This window comes from Schistocerca cancellata, chromosome 8 (genome assembly GCF_023864275.1).
Source record: "Schistocerca cancellata isolate TAMUIC-IGC-003103 chromosome 8, iqSchCanc2.1, whole genome shotgun sequence".
In the NCBI taxonomy this organism is placed as follows: domain Eukaryota; kingdom Metazoa; phylum Arthropoda; class Insecta; order Orthoptera; family Acrididae; genus Schistocerca; species Schistocerca cancellata.
This window is the reverse complement of record NC_064633.1, coordinates 11713578-11733686: the sequence shown is the minus strand read 5'-3', so window position 1 is coordinate 11733686 and position 20109 is coordinate 11713578. Positions and strand designations below refer to the sequence as shown.

The 20109-nt window shown below is 45.2% G+C and overlaps 1 pseudogene; it reads left to right on the top strand.

Moving 5' to 3' along the window:
• The first annotated feature begins 19194 nt into the window (after window positions 1-19194).
• Window positions 19195-19312, top strand: LOC126096137 (5S ribosomal RNA; annotated as a pseudogene).
• The last annotated feature ends 797 nt before the right edge of the window (window positions 19313-20109 follow it).

Genomic DNA, 20109 nt, shown 5'->3' with positions numbered 1-20109 from the left:
TGTTTTCTTAAACATTATGTTTCAATAATTACGACCATTCTATCAAATCGAAATTATGTGTTATATTGTACACACGAGGGAATGGAGGTAAGCGCGCATATTTTTTTACGTGGTATCTTAATACGTGCACTCACCGGTGTGATGGTTGTTTTTTTCTCTGTGTCGAACAGTGTCCCCACAAACATATCACAAACTTTACATGACCTTCGTACATCCAGATTTAAATTAGGTGATGGTGGGACATCAGCTGGTATAATTTTTATTAAAAATGAAACTCATCGAAGTGTACGGGCCTGAAGATGGCGTTGACGCAACGTCGAAACTAGTAGCCAAATAAAAATGGAATCTTAAATACTGCTGGAGGTTTCCAATTCTAAGAAAAACTTTACTTGATGTCTTGTGCACCACTATTCCTGTCGGGATAGACTATCCATTTTCCGACCACGCGTCCACACGTCAACACCTGACCTGCTACTCAGGGGAAAATAAGCATTAATGACTTGCTCTTGCCACAGGTAGCTGGAGGTACTACCCCACGCCGCGCGACTGCTACGGTCGCAGGTTCGAATCGTGCCTCGGGCATGGATGTGTGTGATGTCCTTAGGTTAGTTAGGTTTAAGTAGTTCTAAGTTCCAGGGGACTGATGACCACAAATGTTAAGTCCCATAGTGCTCAGAGCCATTTGAACCATTTTTGTACTACCACACGTAAAAACAAACAACAAATTTGTTTGCGTGACCATCCACAGCAGCAAGCATAGAAATATTCGTTCTGATTTCTTGCTGCAACAAGCATAGAAATATTTGTTCTTTTTTCTTGCTTCAGCTTCTTTTTTCCAGAGGGGTTTCGCCTTTTTCTTACTCTAAGGTATCTTCAGTGGGCGCTAGAACGGCACAGTTTTGTTATTTTTACATAAGCAAGCAGTTCTCATCGAGTTTTTACTAATTTACAGAGAAAACGCGATATGAACTGCTTGATAATACAAAAATGACAAATCTGTATCGTTATAAATCTCACTTCAGATGCCTTAGAGTAAGAAAAAGGCGAAACCCGCCTGGGAAAAATAAATTAAGTTGCAGAAAGAAAAAATGAAATGTCGAATCAAATTTTTAATTGCAAAAAGAGACACACTTGATACTTGTCGATTACAGCAGCATCTACCAGGAACAGAAAATAATGGTTTGAGTAAACCGAACGTATTTTTGGGGTGGAATCCGAATGTGTGGTAAAAAAGGGGACAGGGATTTCCAATTCGAAAATGCAAAACCGATCCCACCGGTGCAGGAGGGGTAATTAGGAGGTGATCAGTTGTCGCAATGATAGACGTTCCTTTTACTCTCCTCCCGCATACGCCATGAAGGCCCAAAGGTACCGACCGACCGCCGTGTCATCCTCAGACCACAGGCATCACTGGATGCGGATATAGGGGGCCATGTGGTAAGCACACCGCTCTCCCGGTCCTATGTCAGTTTCTGAGACCGCGGCCGCTACTTCTCAATCAAGTAGCTCCTCAGTTTGCCTCACAAGGGCTGAATGCACCCCGCTTGCCAACAGCGCTCAGCAGAACGGATGGTCACCCATGCAAGTGCTAGCCGAGTCCGGCAGCATAAGGTGATCTGACGGGAACTGGTGTTACCACTGCGGCAAGCCCGTTAGCAAAACAGATACCCTGTGTGCAAAAATCAATTGTGGAACATAGCTTGATTAAGGTTACTTACATCTCCAAAATTAAAAACCCTATTTAACGAGGGATGCATTTCGATTTGTTTCCCATTTGTATGGAGAACATAGAGACAGGTGCACATCCTCCGAGCGACCTTAGCTGCTGTTGACAAAAGTCTGACACCAATCGTAGGGGCCGTAGGTAGCACCGGTACATCACTTAAACTTTAGCAAGACAAGACACTACCAGATATGTAACAGAAAGAATCACTTCTCGATTGTAGGTGGATGGCAATGCAAGAAACAACATTCCTGTTGTTTACATAGGTTCACCCTGCAGACCTGTGTTGTCAGTCGTATTGCTGAGTGAAACAGTGGCGACGATGGATACGCAAGTCGATTTTTTATCGAGTGAATCACGAGGCTGAGGGATTAGCGACAGCTTATTGCTGATGTACTGCTTAAATGAAGTGCCGCATGTAAATTATGATTCTTTTCGAAGAATATGTTTCTCTCAATTTTCAGTTAAGTTCCGCTTACAAGGTAGCCGCAGTGATGTAAACAAATTATTATATGAAAATCCTAAATGTATATTACAAGTAACACTGCACCCCCACTTTATTAAACAATCTAGCTCCCACGCAGCTCTAACCTCTGATTATTTTGTGAATGAGATAATCTGCTGTAAAATTGGCATAAACCAGCAACAGGCTTGTGGATGAAGACAAAAACCGTAATAACGGTAGTCTTAATAGTTTCGGATTATTCAGCTATGCATAAATGAAAATGTCAAAACAAATGTCTCGATTATGTTTAAAGTTTATTTGAAGTCACCATGTGGCCTCATTATCAAGCAAAGGATAAGTACAATCTGGGTAATTTATGCTCGTTTTAAGAAACGTTTGTTTTTCACGCATGTCAATGTTAACGGCATAGTATCTCCTGAACTATTTGTCCTGCGATGGTATAATATTGTGTGTGCATTCAGTGATACACATGAATACTGTCTTCGAAATGTGTTGGGAATATAATTAGTAGCAAAATATCGATCTAAATGTAGTAAGCTACCAACTTATTTCCCTTCGATGATTTACGCGTTATTTCCTTTCATTATTTTGTTGTGGCTGGTGACAGCACAAAAAAGTTGGAAAGATTTAAAATTATGGCCGGCCGCGGTGGTCTCGCGGTTCTTGGCGCTCATTCCGGAACCGCGCGACTGCTACGGTCGCAGGTTCGAATCCTGCCTCGGGCATGGGTGTGTGTGTGATGTCCTTAGGTTAGTTAGGTTTAAGTAGTTCTAAGTTCTAGGGGACTGATAACCACAGATGTTAAGTCCCAAAGTGCTCAGAGCCATTTGAACCATTTAAAATTATGAGTAAAGTTTATTGGGAAGCTATGCCTGTCAATGAGTAGATAACGGCAGCAATTTAAATGTGGTCACTACTTGCTGTTGTCGTAAACTGATATTTTAAGACCTGTCTCTGGGTAAAATGTAATTTCATTCTTTCAGCGAAGAAGACAACAACCTGCCACTACTGTTACTGATATCCACACTGAGGTGATAAGAATCATGCGGTACCTGATGGTATCGTGTCGGAACTTCTTTTGCCTGGCGTAGTTCAACAACTCGACGTGTCGTGAACTCAATAAAGCGTTGGAAGTCCCCCGCTTACCTCGCTGCCTCTATAGCCGTCCGTAATTGCGGAAATGTTGGCGATGAAGGATTTTGTGCACGATTAAATCCCATAAATGTTCGATGGGATTCATATCGGGTGATCTTGGAGGCCATGTCATTCATTCGAATGGTCCAGAACGTTCTTCAATCCAATCGCGAATAATTGTGGCACAGTGACATGGTGCATAGTCATCCATAAAAATTCCATTGCTGTTTGGGAATATGAGGTCCATGAATGGTTGTAAATGGTCTCCAAGTAGTCGAACATAACTATTTCGAGTCAATGATCGGTTCAGTTGGACCAGAGGACCCATACTATTAGCTGTAAACACAGCTTACACCATTATGGAACCACCACCAGCTTGCACAGCGCCTTGCTTACAACTTTGGTCGATGGCTTCGTGAGGTCTTTGCCACACACGGACCCAACCATCAGCTGAAATCGGGACTCATCTCATCAGGCCGCGGTTTTCCATCGTCTAGCGTCCAACCGACATGGCCACGAGGCCATGAGAGGCGCTGCAGGCGATGTCATACTGTTAATAAAGGCACTCTCGTCGGTCTTCTGCTGCCATAGCCCATTACCGCCAAATTTCACCACACTTTCCTAACGTATACGTTCGCCGTACGTTCGACATGGATTTCTGCGATTATTTCACGGAGTGTTGCTTGTCTGTAAGCACTGGCAACTGCTCTCGGCCGTTAAGTGACTGCCGTCGGCCACTGCGTTGTCCGTGGTGAGAGGTAATGCCTAAAATTCAGTATTCAGGTCCGCTCATGACACTGTGGATTTCGGAGTACTGAATTCCCTGACGATTATCAAATTGGATTGTCCCATGTGTCTTGCTTCCACTACCATTTCGAGTTCAAAGTCTGTTAATTCCCGTCACGTGGCCATCATCACGTTGGAAAGCTCTCGACGTGGATCTCCTGAATAGAAATGGCAGTTCTGCCAATGCACTGCTCTTTCATACCTTGTGTATGCAATACTACCATCTTCCGTACATGTGCATATCGCCTCACTGCATTTACGTAAATAGCCCTGTAAGCGGTTTTGAACCGTCAGGATTCACTTCAGCCTGCTCTTCACATCAAGATGCACATTTGTTAAAGTTTACATAAGTTTTTGGCTCTTCATTCTACCCTCCTCTTACATGAAACACTGAAATTCAGTGTATTGTTACCCCTGGAAATCGTTAGATAGGTAACCTACAACTGGACTCTGTAAACTTGTAGCCCTTTAGTAACGCAGATTATTGCTATAATCTTACGCATATGCGCAATGTAACCGTAGGTGGAGGAACAGTAAATCAAGTATTACGAACGGCGTAGGTGGAGTGGGGGAATGCTGGCTGGAGGAGAGACGAGAGAAAATAAGAAACTCTGATCCCTAATTTTCCCTCCGCGCGAGCCACCTACTATGATGGTTAGACACCTTTGACACGGCAGGATGTGGGTCAGGATGCAATAGGCCGCTACCCGCAGGTGCTCTTCGGAGCCCAGCTATGAGGTTTGTATGTTCCAGTTATCAATCTTTCACCACATCGAATACATTCACCGTTTGTTCCAACATTGGAAACGTACAAAATACATCATTACGATATTACTCTGCTATTGTAAGCTACTGCACACGTCCCAGGTGAGATATTAATGATCTATTCCCGTGAAATTCATACTACTAAAATTACAAAATCCATATGGAAATTAATAACTGGCATACTTGTATATTAACAGTCATTTATGGTCAGAAATGAACGCAGGGAAGGTGCCATTGTAAGCCATCGGTTATATACTGTCGAATGGTGATAGCTGAATCTTTAATTGGATATACTAAAATGGCACTGTATAACTGATATAATCATTTTGCTAATGCACCAAAACAATGATCAAGGAATTCGTTATCAACGAAACTGAACACGGATCTCCGATAACTCAACTTACAACACGAAAATGTAAAGTAAATGGTTTAAAACGTTGACAATAACAGGCTGATACATAGGCAAGCCTGGACATGAAACCTGGGAGATGATTCAATGAATTTGTATCTGGATGAATCAGTTACATACCTGTAAGGCAACAACCTGATTGCCGAAGGTTACTGTCTAAAGATAGAAACCACTACATATGGCTAGGCATTTGCATCTAAAGCTGGAGCTGAAAGCATGATGAACCTCTACCTAAATAATTATTCAAAATGAGGACTGGAATAACTAAATCTCGTTAAAAATGACTCGACTTTCCCTACAGTTCGCCTCACTGTTGCAACTGTATGCACAACATTCATAACTTACTGATGTGGCTGAAGTAGCGACCCAGTCAGTCATAGGCTTTGTGCCAACAACTTGCATCTGCTCCAAAGTTGACCTCAGCCAGATGAGAGCCAAAGTGGAGTCTGCCACAGACGCCACCCGTCCACCAAGGCGCTGAAATCATAAGTCCGCCGGAGAATTTATTTCTGCAGTGCCCTTCCGACAAGGAAGACTCGGTTTTATTCGTTTCTCTGGCGTCATGTAATTCTGATTGCCTGAAAGATGTATATTGCGAGTGCTGACCAGTGAGAAACTGTCTTAAAAGAGTCTGGTTTCCTTCCATTATTCTCATTTCAGGTGGTTGCAAAATTCGCTAAAGTTGGTACTCCAAACCTGTATTCTGCTCTCTCCCTTTCTCTTTCCACGTTCACATGCCAGCCCATAAGAGTGGACCTGTGAAAGCACAGCAGTATTTCTTAGTGTCACTTCTCAATTCTTTACATTAACTAATGGTAAATGTTTTTACAGTTCTTTAAACATTTTGTCTCACAGGGCATGACTACGGTGGCTGTGTGCCATAATCTTAAAAGATGACCTAAGCTTTTCTGTGCTCGTTCCGCTCTTTGGGATGTTACCCTACACAGCATGTGTGTGTCCGCATATTATGACTACCTGCCATACTTCCCACAACAAAACTTCTTCTGGGACGCTCCCAAAACAGTATACATCCCCAGACCACACACATCTCGCTAAGAATGGTTTTCGTTGTTCCCGAACAAGTTAGAGATGTAATGTGCATTGTGACATTCAGTGCGTGTGCTCCTACTCGGGTTTCCTGAAATCAGTGTTACCGCGAATGTCCCTCAAATACTTGGGAGCGACCCAGCGCACCTTCTGCGAAATTTGCGGGGGCTGTTACCGTGTCGGCTTTCATGAATCGCAGCACGTCTTGTGAAAGGTGCTTTCATAGATGCTCATTGTTGAGTTGTACATGGTACTGAATACAGGAAATCACTAGTACAGATTCGCATTTCATTTATCAGCAGGGATTAACTTATTCTAATTTGATTTGTCTTTCTTATTCCGGGTTCTACATCTGTTACAGGGCAATTTAGTAATAACTGTTATGTAACAAAATTCCCATCTGCAGTAAAATGTGAAAGCTAAAATTATCGTTGAGGTCATAGCGTTACACATTTCTGTTTACCAACATGAAAGACCTAAAAATCAAATAATAAGGCGCAAGCGTCCAACCGTGATGGCGAAGCGCCCTTGCAGACTGCGGTCCGGTAATTGACTATGCGACGTCGGTGAGGAATATTTTCAAGCTCTTGAAGGGGATTCGTACTTGTAGAATGTTTCAATGTTAACGGCAATAATGAAGTTGCTGTTCTGCTATTGCTGGAGCTTTACTGCTACATTCTGTAACTCTTCCAGTTTTTAAACAGACACTGCTGACTCAAAAATATTCAAGCGACTTCCACATCTAAACTCCTACACAAGTCAAAAAGTGCAATAACATCTTTGTGCAGTTTTCTGTTGAAAATGAGTTCACAGTTTACTGAGTTTCCTCAGAGAAAAGATTTAATCAGAATAAAGCTCCAGAAAGCACACTTCTTTCATTTTGTATGCACCACTATTAAAAAAGGCTCTTCACTGATAGATACACACTATCCTTTCCGGTCAAGTAATTATGCTAGTGCCTTACTTCCAAAAAGCATTAAAATCAGATAACCTACACGTCCCACACATCAGTAACACCACCACCCCTTTTCTGTCAAGATACGAAGATAGTGTTAGTCTAAGTTTATGAAACTTTGGAGAACTTGACAGCATTGAAAAATGTGATTTACAGGAAACTTAAACAAATTCACATAGCTCGCCTTCTGTTCAGCAGTGCTGGGATGTGGTGTGGCAAGGAAGCCAGAACTTGGTGTCAACGATCGTGGACTCTTGCAAGGCAGTTAGCCTTGAAATGTTGTCAGACAAACAGTATCACAGGTATGTAAGTCTGCTGGCTTTCGTGGGCGTTGTCACTGAAGTTCTGGTATTCAGACATCTTTCTTTACTCAGAACAAAATAAAAATACTTTTTCCGACGCAAAACGGATGCACCTGATTGCCTCCACAATGCAGGCGTCTATCAAGTGACATGTGGCTGCGGCAAAGTGTATCTAGGCGAAACGGGAAGAACTGTTAAAGAACGCATTAAGGAACACGAACGGCACATGCGGCTAAAACAAAGTGCAAAATCGGCAGTACCGGAACATCATGAGAACTATGGCTCTGACATCTACTTTAAAAACGTACGTGTACTGGCTAAAGAAACAAACATTTATAGCCGGCCGAAGTGGCCGTGCGGTTAAAGGCGCTGCAGTCTGGAACCGCAGGACCGCTACGGTCGCAGGTTCGAATCCTGCCTCGGGCATGGATGTTTGTGATGTCCTTAGCTTAGTTAGGTTTAACTAGTTCTAAGTTCTAGGGGACTAACGACCTCAGCAGTTGAGTCCCATAGTGCTCAGCGCCATTTGAACCAAACATTTATAGCAGAAAGGTCCGAGAAGCGGTTGAAATTTCTAAGAATGTGTAGTGTTGGCAGAAGGGCCAACACTATGTTGCAAGAGAAGGCCGAAATTCACGCGTCAACTCACGCAGGTGGCGCTAGGTCTGAAACAGGATACGTAATGAATGCTATAAAGAAAAGTACGTAGCTGCTGGAATACTTAACTTTAATCCATCATTTGTATACAGCATTCTTGATGATACAAGTGAGACTCTGTCTAGAAATGGTTAATGGCGCCTTGCTAGGTCGTAGCCATGGACTTATTTCAATAGAGAGGACGGCTATAGGCTTCCGACATCGTGGCTCACTGCCATGAAGGAAGTAAATACGCGGCCGCAGTGTGAGCGGCATAAACAACGCGCTGCAAGTCACCTCGGCGGACAATAATATTTTGTGCAATCACCACGACGAACCACGAGTTGAGACACACACCGTCGACCGATAAGCAATCGGCGAGCAAATACACGTCGTCCGGTAAGACGACCAACCGACGATCAACCAAGACCGTCCCCACGGAAGCCATGTGTATCGGCAACGGTCGGAAGAGTCATGGCTATCCGAAGCTAACTGCCGCTCCAACCAGACCAAACTTCCGCCCCGTCCCAACTGTCCGACTGCGAGGTTCGAACTCCATTGCTGGTGCGTTTCAACTCTCTGGACGACACACGACGACCAGGAAGTAATAGCAGTCCACAAAGATAATACGACAGGGCCTATATCGATAAGCGCTGCTGCTGCCGCTCACCGGTAGGCAAGGCAGCAACTCAGTGACACAAGTAATTGAAAATTAACATAACGAGGCGGCAGTTCGTTAAAAATAGGGTGTTAAATAAGATATAGCACGAACCCGAGCCACACACGGCTCAACGTTGGTAATACACTACTGGCCATTAAAATTACTACACCAAGAATAAATGCAGATGATAAACAGGTATTCATTGGACAAATATATTATACTAGGACTGACGTGTCATTACATTTTTACGAAATTTGGGTGCATAGACCCTGAGAAATCAGTACCCAGAACAACAACCTCTGGCCGTAATAACGGCCTTGATACGCCTGGGCGTTGACTCAAACAGAGCTTGGATGGCGTGTACAGGTACAACACGATACCACAGTTCATCAGGAGTAGTGAATGGCGTATTGTGACGAGCCAGTTGCTCGACCACCATTTTCACGTTTTCAATTGATGAGAGATCTGGAAAATGTGCTGGCCAGGGCAGTAGTCGAACATTTTCTATATTCAGAAAGGCCAGTACAGGACCCGCAACATGCGGTAGTGCATTATCGTGCTGAAATATAGGGTTTCGCGGGGATCGAATGAAGGGTACAACCACGGGTCGTAACACATCTGAAATGTAACGTACACTGCTCAAAGTGCCATCAATGCGGACAAGAGGTGATACGCCAGTATGGCTCACAATGTGCGTTCACCGCGATTTCGCCAAACACGGATGAAACCATCATGATGCTGTAAACAGAAACTTGATTCATCCGAAAAAGTGACTTTTTGCCATTCGTGAATCCAGGTTCGTCGTTGAGTACACCATCGCAGGCGCTCCTGTCTGTGATGCAGCGCCAAGGGTAACCGGAGCCATGGTCTCCGAGCTGATAGTCCATGCTGCTGCAAACGTCATCGAACTGTTCGTGCAGATGGTTGTTGTCTTGCAAACGTCTCCATCTGTTGACTCAGGGATCGAGACGTGGCTGCACGATCCGTTACAGCCCTGCGGATAAGATGCCTGTCATCTTGACTGCTTTTGATACGAGGCCGTTGGGATCCAGCACGGCGTTCCGTATTACCCTCCTGAACTCACCGATTCCACATTCTGCTGACAGTCATTGGATCTCGACCAACGCGAGCAGCAATGTCGCGGTACGATAAAACGCAATCGCGATAGGCTACAATCAGACATTTATCAAAGTCGGAAACGTGATGGTACGCATTTCTCCTCCTTACACTAGGCATCACAACAACGTTTCACCAGGCAACGCCGGTCAACTGCTGTTTGTGTATGAGAAATCGGTTGGAAACTTTCCTCATGTCAACACGATGTAGGTGTCGCCACCGGCGCCAACCTTGTGTGAATGCTCTGAAAAGCTAATCATTTGCATATCACAGCATCTTCTTGCTGTCGGTTAAATTTCGCGTCTGTAGCACGTCATCTCGTGGTGCAGAAATTTTAATGGCCAGTAGCATATATTCGGAATGACAGAACAAGATGGAATGACTATGGTAGAGGACGGTAGGAACGAAAAGAAAGGTGAAACTGGCCAGATTTTTTTCTGAATGTCGCTTTGTAAGTTTTGTTAATGCTAAATTGTGGCTCAGTACGTTTCTGTTAAATACAGGCGAGTTCATAGAATGTAACAACTTTTCTCGGTAACTTAAGTAATGACGTAGAGAAGAATGGATGTCGCAAAATAAAATTTTGCAGCAGTAAAAAGAAGAAAAAAGAGTTGTTCGCCGTATTCCATTAATGGCAGGAACGGGGTTTCCAAATGAGTAGTATTACGGTGATGAAAAAACTGAAATTCAATGGTCGCTATAGCAGAAATGGGACGCGAACATGTACCAACTGCTACCGGCTAACACAGAGCGCTAGTAGAAACGACCCACAGGGTTAAAAGCATTTTTAATTTAGAAATAATGCCGCATGTACAGCGCACAGTACACGGTCGCTTCATTAGTAAGTACGCTTCATTATTTTAAAAGGAGGGCACGCGTGTATTTTTCCATCATAGGATCCAGATGTTAAGCAAAGGAATACTTTTCATGAAATTAGTACCGGGTTGTAATTGAATAAAGTGCTACCATATGTTCTTTGCACAGGTCCCGTCTGCAATATCTGCGCCGATACGCCGCCGGCAGACGTACAGACACACACAGACACATTTTGCGAAGCGAGTAATGTATCAAGTTACACAAAAAAGATGACGCGCTGGAAGCGGGGCGCCATGGCGCACAGGGACTGCGTGGTCGGTGCCTCGCACAGCACGCCACCCCACCTTTAATTAACTCGGATTTGCAGCGCCGCAGAACTCGCCGCGCTGCGAACTGGCGACAGCAGCCGCTGGCGCCGAGCCGCTGGCGCGCTCCGCTGGCGCCGTTCCTCCGGTAATAAATGAACGATCAAATATGCGTTACGGTCCGCAGCGACGCAACATTTCCGGCCCGCTAAATCGCTGCTGTCCCTGGCGATAGCAGCTTATCCCAGTCGGCTGGCTACTCGGCCAGGAGCGAGCTAATACACGATATTGGTCAGGGGAGGGGAGGGGCGGGGGTGCTGGTGGTGTGGGAAGGCTGAGAGGGCGATTTTTCCGGGGGGAAGGGGGCGATGTCTGGCAGAATTATCGCATCGTGCAGTTTGTTTTACAGAGCGCCAGCGCTCCGATACGTTAAAGTGGATCGAAGAGCTACCGCGCAACCCGACTGTAGCGTTTTTCTGCCGTAGCGCTCGTGAAGCGTTGTTGTCAGGGGAAGTTTATGTGAACAGGGAGACATAGACACACATTGTATCCAGCAGTCATTTGTGGCTGCTATGAATACAGACAGTATGACGAAAGGCGAGACCGTATCACAGCCACTCGAAACAACTGCTGATGCGTAGTAGCCTCCATGTTACAGTATGGACAGTAACTCTCTACAAATTTCCCGCACACTCAGACATGTTCTTATGCCAGTAACGGGATAATAAAACTTCCTGGCAGATTAAAACTGTGTGCCCGACCGAGACTCGAACTCGGGACCTTTGCCTTTCACGGGCAAGTGCTCTACCATCTGAGCTACCGAAGCACGACTCACGTCCGGTACTCACAGCTTTACTTCTGCCAGTATCTCGTCTCCTACCTTCCAAACTTTACATAAGCTCTCCTGCGAAACTTGCAGAACTAGCACTCCTGAAAGAAAGGATATTGCGGAGACATGGCTTAGCCACAGCCTGGGGGATGTTTCCAGAATGAAATTTTCACTCTGGTCCCGAATTCGAGTCTCGGTCGGGCACACAGTTTTAATCTGCCAGGAAGTTTCATATCAGCGCACACTCCGCTGCAGAGTGAAAATTTCATTCTGGAAACATCCCCCAGTGTGTGGCTAAGCCATGTCTCCGCAATATCCTTTCTTTCAGGAGTGCTTGTTCTGCAAGGTTCGCAGGAGAGCTTCTGTAAAGTTTGGAAGGTAGGAGACGAGATACTGGCAGAAGTAAAGCTGTGAGTACCGGGCGTGAGTCGTGCTTCGGTAGCTCAGATGGTAGAGCACTTGCCCGCGAAAGGCAAAGGTCCCGAGTTCGAGTCTCGGTCGGGCACACAGTTTTAATCTGCCAGGAAGTTTCATATCAGCGCACACTCCGCTGCAGAGTGAAAATTTCATTCTGGGAACGGAATAATAGGTTGCCAAGCCTTCTATCCCCTACTCCAGCAGTGACCGCACTATCGTGCGCTCCATGCCGCAGCAACAACAAAACAAAATTTACTACATTTTCTTCCTCCGTAGGATGCTAATGTATCACATATTAACCAAAGATACTCTGCAGTTCACAACTAGTGCCTGACAGAAGGTTCATTGAACAGCCTTGAAGCTACACTACTGGCCATTACAATTGATACACCACGAAAATAACGTGCTATAGACGCGAAATTTAACAGACAGGACGAAGATGCTGTGATATGCAAATGATTACCTTTCAGAGCATTCACACAACGTTGGCGCCGGTGGTGACACCTACAACGTGCTGACATGAGAAAAGTTTCCAACCGATTTCTCATACACAAACAGCAGTTGATCGGCGTTGCCTGGTGAAACGTTGTTGTGATGCCTCGTGTAAGGAGGAGAACTATCATGTTTCCGACTTTGATAAAGGTCGGATTGTAGCCTATGTCGATTGCGGCTGATCGTATCGCAACATTGCTCCTCGTGTTCGTCGAGATCCAATGACTGTTAGCAGAATATGGAATGGGTCGGTTTAGGAGGTTAATTCGCAACGGCGTGCTGGATCCCAACGGCCTCGCATCACTAGCAGTCGAGATGACTGTTATTCGCATAGCTGTAACGGATCGTGCAGCCACGTCTCGATCCCTGAGTCAAGAGATGACGACGTTTGCAAGACAACCACCATCTGCACGAACAGTTCGACGACGCTTGCAGCAGCATGGACTATCAGCTCGGAGACCATGGCTGCGGTTGTCCTTGACGCTACATCACAGACGGGAGAGCCTGCGATGGTGTACTCAACGGCGAACCTGGGCGCGCGAATGGCAAAACGTCATTTTTTCCGATGAATCCAGGTTCTGTTTACAGCATCATCATGGTCATATCCGTGTTTGGCGACATCACGGTGAACGCACATTGGAAGCGTGTATTCGTCAACGCCATACTGGCATATCACCCGGCGTGATGGTATGGGGTGCCATTGGTTACACGTCTCGGTCACCTCTTGTTCGCATTGACCGCACTTTGAAAAGTGGACGTTGCATTTTAGATGTGTAACGACCCGTGGCTCTACCCTTCATTCGATCCCTGCGAAACCCTGCATTTCAGCAGGATAATGCACTACCGCATGTTGCAGGTCGTGTACGAGCCTTTCTGGATCCAGAAAATGTTCGACTGCTGCCCTGGCCAGCATATTCTCCAGATGTCTTACCAATTGAAACGTCTGGTCAATGGTGGCCGAGCAACTGGCTCGTCACAATACGCCAGTCACTACTTTTGATGAACTGTGGTATCGTGTTGAAGCTGCGTGGGCAGCAGTACCTGTACACGCCATCCGAGCTCTGTTTGATTCAATGCCCAGGCGTATCAAGGCCGTTATAACGGCCAGAGGTGGTTGTTCTGGGTACTGATTTCTCAGGATCTACGCACCCAAATTGCGTGAAAATGTAATCACATGTCAGTTCTAGTATAATATATTTGCCCAATGAATACCCGTTTATCATCTGCATTTCTTCTTGGTGTAGCAATTTTAATGGCCAGTTGTGTATTTGCTTTTACCGTTCCGCTCTAACAGCACACAGTGAAAATGAACATTTAAATCTTTCTGTGAGTGCTCGGATTTCTCTTTTTTTTACAACAGTGACCATTTCTCCCTCTGTAGATGGGCGTCAGCAGAATATTTTCGCATTCGGGAAAGGAAGTCGGAGATTGAAATTTCGTGAAAAGATCTCGCCGCAACGAAAACGCCGTTGTTTTTATGACTGCCACCCCAACTCACGGCTTTATATCCGTGACATTTTCCCCTGTTTTGTTGTGATAATACAAAATCTGCTGTCCTTCTTTGAACTTTTTCGACTTCTTCCGTTAATCCGATCTCTTGCGGGACCCATACTGCACAGCTGTACTCCATAAGAGCGCGGACAAGTGAATTGTGAGCAGTCTCTTTAGTAGACCTGTTGCCTTTCCTAAGAGTTCTACAAATAAATCGCAGTGTTTGGTATGCTTTCCTCACGACGTTATCTGTGTCATCGTTCCAGTTTAACTTATTTCTAATTGTAATCTGTAAACATTTAGCTGAATTTACAGCTTTTAGATTTGTTTGATCTATTGTGTAACCGAAATTTAGCGGACTCCTTTTAGTACTCATGTGGGCAACATTGCACTTTTCATTATTTACAGTCAGTTGCTACTTTTCACACCACACAGATTCTTTTCTAAATCATTTTGCTGTTGGTTTTGATCATCTGATCACTTTACGAGACTGTATATGACAGCGTAATCTGGAAAATAAGTGAGACAGCTGCTCAGATTGTCTCAAGCTTGAAGAGCGCCAGATGGCACTTCTGTTTGACTCGATGAATTCCCATCGATTACAGTGACATTCACTGGCAGAAGATAACAAATCCAGAACTGAGACGATCCTCCGTAGGCACGCAATTTGATTTGAAATCGCTTGGGGCGATAGGTGTCTAAAGCTTTCCGTATATTTAGAGATATGGAATCAGTTTGAGATCCTCTGTCCACATCACTCATGAATAGAGAGCGATAGTTTCTGAACGAGTGCTGTCTATTTCTCAGTGAATCGTTTCCTTCGAGGTAATTCATAATGTTCGAACACAGCAAGTGTTCCAAAATCCTACTGCAAATCGACGTGAGTGACATGGGTCTGTAATTCTACGGATTACTCCAATATCCTTTCTTGAGAATTGGTATGACCTGTGCAACTTCACGGACTTTAGGCAGGGGTCTTTCGTCGAACGAGCAGTTGTATACGAATGCTGACTACTGTGTGAGCATGCATGTATGTCCTAAGGAACATTGCATCCTATTTCCTAACAACACACACTCTGCATTATCATACACTCCTGGAAATGGAAAAAAGAACACATTGACACCGGTGTGTCAGACCCACCATACTTGCTCCGGACACTGCGAGAGGGCTGTACAAGCAATGATCACACGCACGGCACAGCGGACACACCAGGAACCGCGGTGTTGGCCGTCGAATGGCGCTAGCTGCGCAGCATTTGTGCACCGCCGCCGTCAGTGTCAGCCAGTTTGCCGTGGCATACGGAGCTCCATCGCAGTCTTTAACACTGGTAGCATGCCGCGACAGCGTGGACGTGAACCGTATGTGCAGTTGACGGACTTTGAGCGAGGGCGAGCCAAGACCGTAGGATCCTACGCAGTGCCGTAGGGGACCGCACCGCCACTTCCCAGCAAATTAGGGACACTGTTGCTCCTGGGGTATCGGCGAGGACCATTCGCAACCGTCTCCATGAAGCTGGGCTACGGTCCCGCACACCGTTAGGCCGTCTTCCGCTCACGCCCCAACATCGTTCAGCCCGCCTCCAGTGGTGTCGCGACAGGCGTGAATGGAGGGACGAATGGAGACGTGTCGTCTTCAGCGATGAGAGTCGCTTCTGCCTTGGTGCCAATGATGGTCGTATGTGTGTTTGGCGCCGTGCAGGTGAGCGCCACAATCAGGACTGCATACGACCGAGGCACACAGGGCCAACACCCGGCATCATGGTGTGGGGAGCGATCTCCTACACTGGCCGTACACCACTGGTGATCGTCGAGGGGACACTGAATAGTGCACGGTACATCCAAACCGTCATCGAACCCATCGTTCTACCATTCCTAGACCGGCAAGGGAACTTGCTGTTCCAACAGGACAATGCACGTCCGCATGTATCCCGTGCCACCCAACGTGCTCTACAAGGTGTAAGTCAGCTACCCTGGCCAGCAAGATCTCCGGATCTGTCCCCCATTGAGCATGTTTGGGACTGGATGAAGCGTCGTCTCACGCGGTCTGCACGTCCAGCACGAACGCTGGTCCAACTGAGGCGCCAGGTGGAAATGGCATGGCAAGCCGTTCCACAGGACTACATCCAGCATCTCTACGATCGTCTCCATGGGAGAATAGCAGCCTGCATTGCTGCGAAAGGTGGATATACGCTGTACTAATGCCGACATTGTGCATGCTCTGTTGCCTGTGTCTATGTGCCTGTGGTTCTGTCAGTGTGATCATGTGATGTATCTGACCCCAGGAATGTGTCAATAAAGTTTCCCCTTCCTGGGACAATGAATTCACGGTGTTCTTATTTCAATTTCCAGGAGTGTATTTATCCGCTGACACTAGGCAGTGACTTTCAATGAAAATGTCCTCCCCTGGACGGGAATTATGTAATGTGTGTACGAGTACAGGTTTTGAGGCAGAGACGACGAGATATGGATATTGTGGTCTGGCCGTCAATCATGAACGGATGGCCAAAGCGATTAAGGCGACCGCACGCCCAAAGCGGAAAATTCAGGTTGGGATCCGTTCCAGCACAAATTTTCATTGTCTTCATTCCACTACACACATGATGGTTGTTCGTATTCGCAACTTCGAATGCATCTCGTGTTGTTATTGTTGTTGTGGTCCTCAGTTGGATGGCTGGTATGATGCGGCTTCCCATGCTACTCTACACCGTGCGAACCTCTTCACCTCCGAATGCCTACTGCAAACGACATGCTTCTGAATCTGCTTATTGTATTCATCTCTTTGTCTCACTCTGCGATTTTCACCCACCACACTTCCCCCTCCACAATACTAATTTGGTGATCCGTTGATGTCTCAGATTGTATCCTTTCAACCGATCCCTTCTTTTGATCAAGTTATCTGCTCAAATTTCTTTTTTCCCCAATTCTATTCAGTAGCTTCTCATTAGTAACGTAATCTACAGAACTAATCTTAGGCATTCTTCTGTACCAGATCATTTCAGAAGCTTCTATTTTTTTTGTCCAAACTATTTATCATCCACATTTCGTTTCCATACATGGCACTCCAGACAAATACTTTGAGAAAAAATCTTCATATCTCTTAAATCGATGTTCGATGCTGACATATTTCTCCATCTTCAGAAATGCTTTCTTGCCATTTACAGTCTGCATATTACATCGTCTCTACTTCAGCCATCAGTCATTTTGCTGCCCAGATATAGAAACTTATTTACTGCTTCAAGTGACTCGATGCTTGTATTTGTTCTTCGTACTCCAATTTTTGTTTTGTTTCATTTACTGCGTCTTCAGTGTACAGGTTGAATAACATCGGAGATAAGCTACAATCCTGTCTTACTCCCTTCTCTGCCACTGCTTCCTTTTCATGCCTCTCAACATTTATAACTCGCATCCGGTTTCTGTCCAAGTGGCAAACAGGTCTTAACTCCCTGTATTTTACTCCTGCCACCTTCAGAATTTCAAAGAGAGTATTCCAGCCAATATTGTCATTTATCTAAGTCCACAGATGTTGTAAACATAGGTTTGCCTTTCCTCAACTTATCTTCTAACACAAAAACGGAACACAGATGAAGCATGAAGTGCACTGAACTACGCAGAAAAAGAAAAATAGAAACTGAATGGTCCAACATTAAAAACGTAACACTGAATAGCGTGTTACATCCATGGCGTGGTGGTTAAGTGATCACGATGATGGACTGTGAAGTGGACGAGTCATGTTCTGAACCATTTCGTGCCATTTATTTTTATTTTTTTCCCAACTTTATGAACTGTCCGTCTGACCACTGAAACGTTTGCTCTCTTTCTGGAGTACTGGCATTTGTCATACTATACAATGATTGTAAAACATAGTTCCATGTGGTAAGAATACATTAAAGTCACATGATTGTAAAACATATGTTCATGTGGTAAGAATACATTAAAGTCTCAAATAAATGTCATGAATAGTGAGAGCAGGCGAGATACCACGTAAAATTCTCACAGAAACGTAAATAATAAATAAACCGATGTGAACTACATTATAACAAGAGTTAAATCTTCCTAAACAGATCGCAGCTTCAAAAACGTTAAAACATATGTGTTCACAGAGCGCAGAAAAAACTGTTGACTGTGAAACAGTTGTGTTCATTAGGTGCAGATTATGTGACAAAATATTATTTTTAAATCATTTCCTTCGGACTGATCACATTCACATTTATACGAACACCTAAATACGTCAAGGAGGCATATCTCATTCACTTACTCACCAGACGAACAAATTAACTAGGTCCCATAATATGACACACGTAATATCACTAATGCCGTGTGTGACACACCAGATGTGCTTTCCGGTGAGGATTCTCCTTTTCATCAAAGATTTACGGTTGGAATTCGAGCCGTCTGCTGTGGCCGAGCGGTTCGAGGCGCTTCAGTCCGGAACCGCGCTGCTGCTGCGGTCGAAGGTTCGAAACCTTCCTCGGGCATGGAAGTGTGTGATGTCCTTTGGTTAGTAAGGTATAAGTAGTTCTAAGTCTAGGGGACTGATGACCTCTGATGTTAAGTCCCATAGTGCTTAGAGCCATTTGAACCATTTTAGTTCCCATTCGAAATCCACTTCCTTTCGGCAGTTAACATAGTAGATGTGCTGAATCAACTTTCATTATGGGTCCCTTCCTTAAAGTTTGCTGTTGCAAACGGACTTTGCATCACAACACAGACACAAATTTGAAAACAGCGAAAGAAAAATGATATAAAAAAATGGCGCGAGGGGGCTTTAAACATGGCTCGCCCACTTAGCAGTCCAACACCGTAACCACTTTCTTTCCTTTTTTTTTTTTGTACAAGATCTTTTAGGCAACAGCCTTGCCACAGTGGATACACCGGTTCCCGTGAGATCACCGAAGTTAAGCGCTGTCGGGCGTGGTCGGCGCTTGGATGGATGACCATCCAGGCCGCCATGCGCTGTTGCCATTTTTCGGGGTGCACTAAGCCTCGTGATGCCATTTGAGGAGCTACTCGACCGAATAGTAGCGGCTTCGGTCAAGAGTACCATCTTACGACCGGGAGAGCGGTGTGCTGAACCCATGCCCCTCCTATCTGCATCCTCCACCGAGGATGACACGGCTGTCAGATGGTCCCGGTAGGCCACTCGTGGCCTGAAGACGGAGTACAAGATCCTTCAGGGATCAGGTGATGGGTTGGTGGAGGCAGGGTGGGCAAGGGTCGCAACTTGAGGCCAGGCCACAATGTCTCCTCCATCCCGTTCCTGTGGATGTGGTCCAAGAGATGAAATGGTTTTTTATTATTTATTAGATTAATTTTTTTATTGTTTTTTTTGCATTTTGTAGGTGCAAAGCACAACATACCGAACTAAAGGTGCCATTCAACACAACCAAACATAAAACAGCTCCCAAGGCCGACTAGATTTAAAGAATTCGCCAACAAAATGAAAGAGATACCCTGCAACGGTCCAGTTGGCGTGTATCCAGGTGAGCTTCTCACTAATTTAAAAACGGTATATAGTCCCCTGAGTACATCAGGCATGAACGTAAGTTCCTGAACGTTGAGCTATCTTCTTATTTCATTTCTCGGTACTAGAACATTTAAAAGCTAGCCGCAGGGTCCGTGAATAACAAACCCAAGTAATTTGAAAAACATGTTCAATATTTCACGTGTCGCCGCAGAATCACATGTTGCCCTTGTAGTGCGTTCCAGAAGACTATGACGTACTTGTCATCGCTCCGATACAGATAATTCGTCGCCATCCC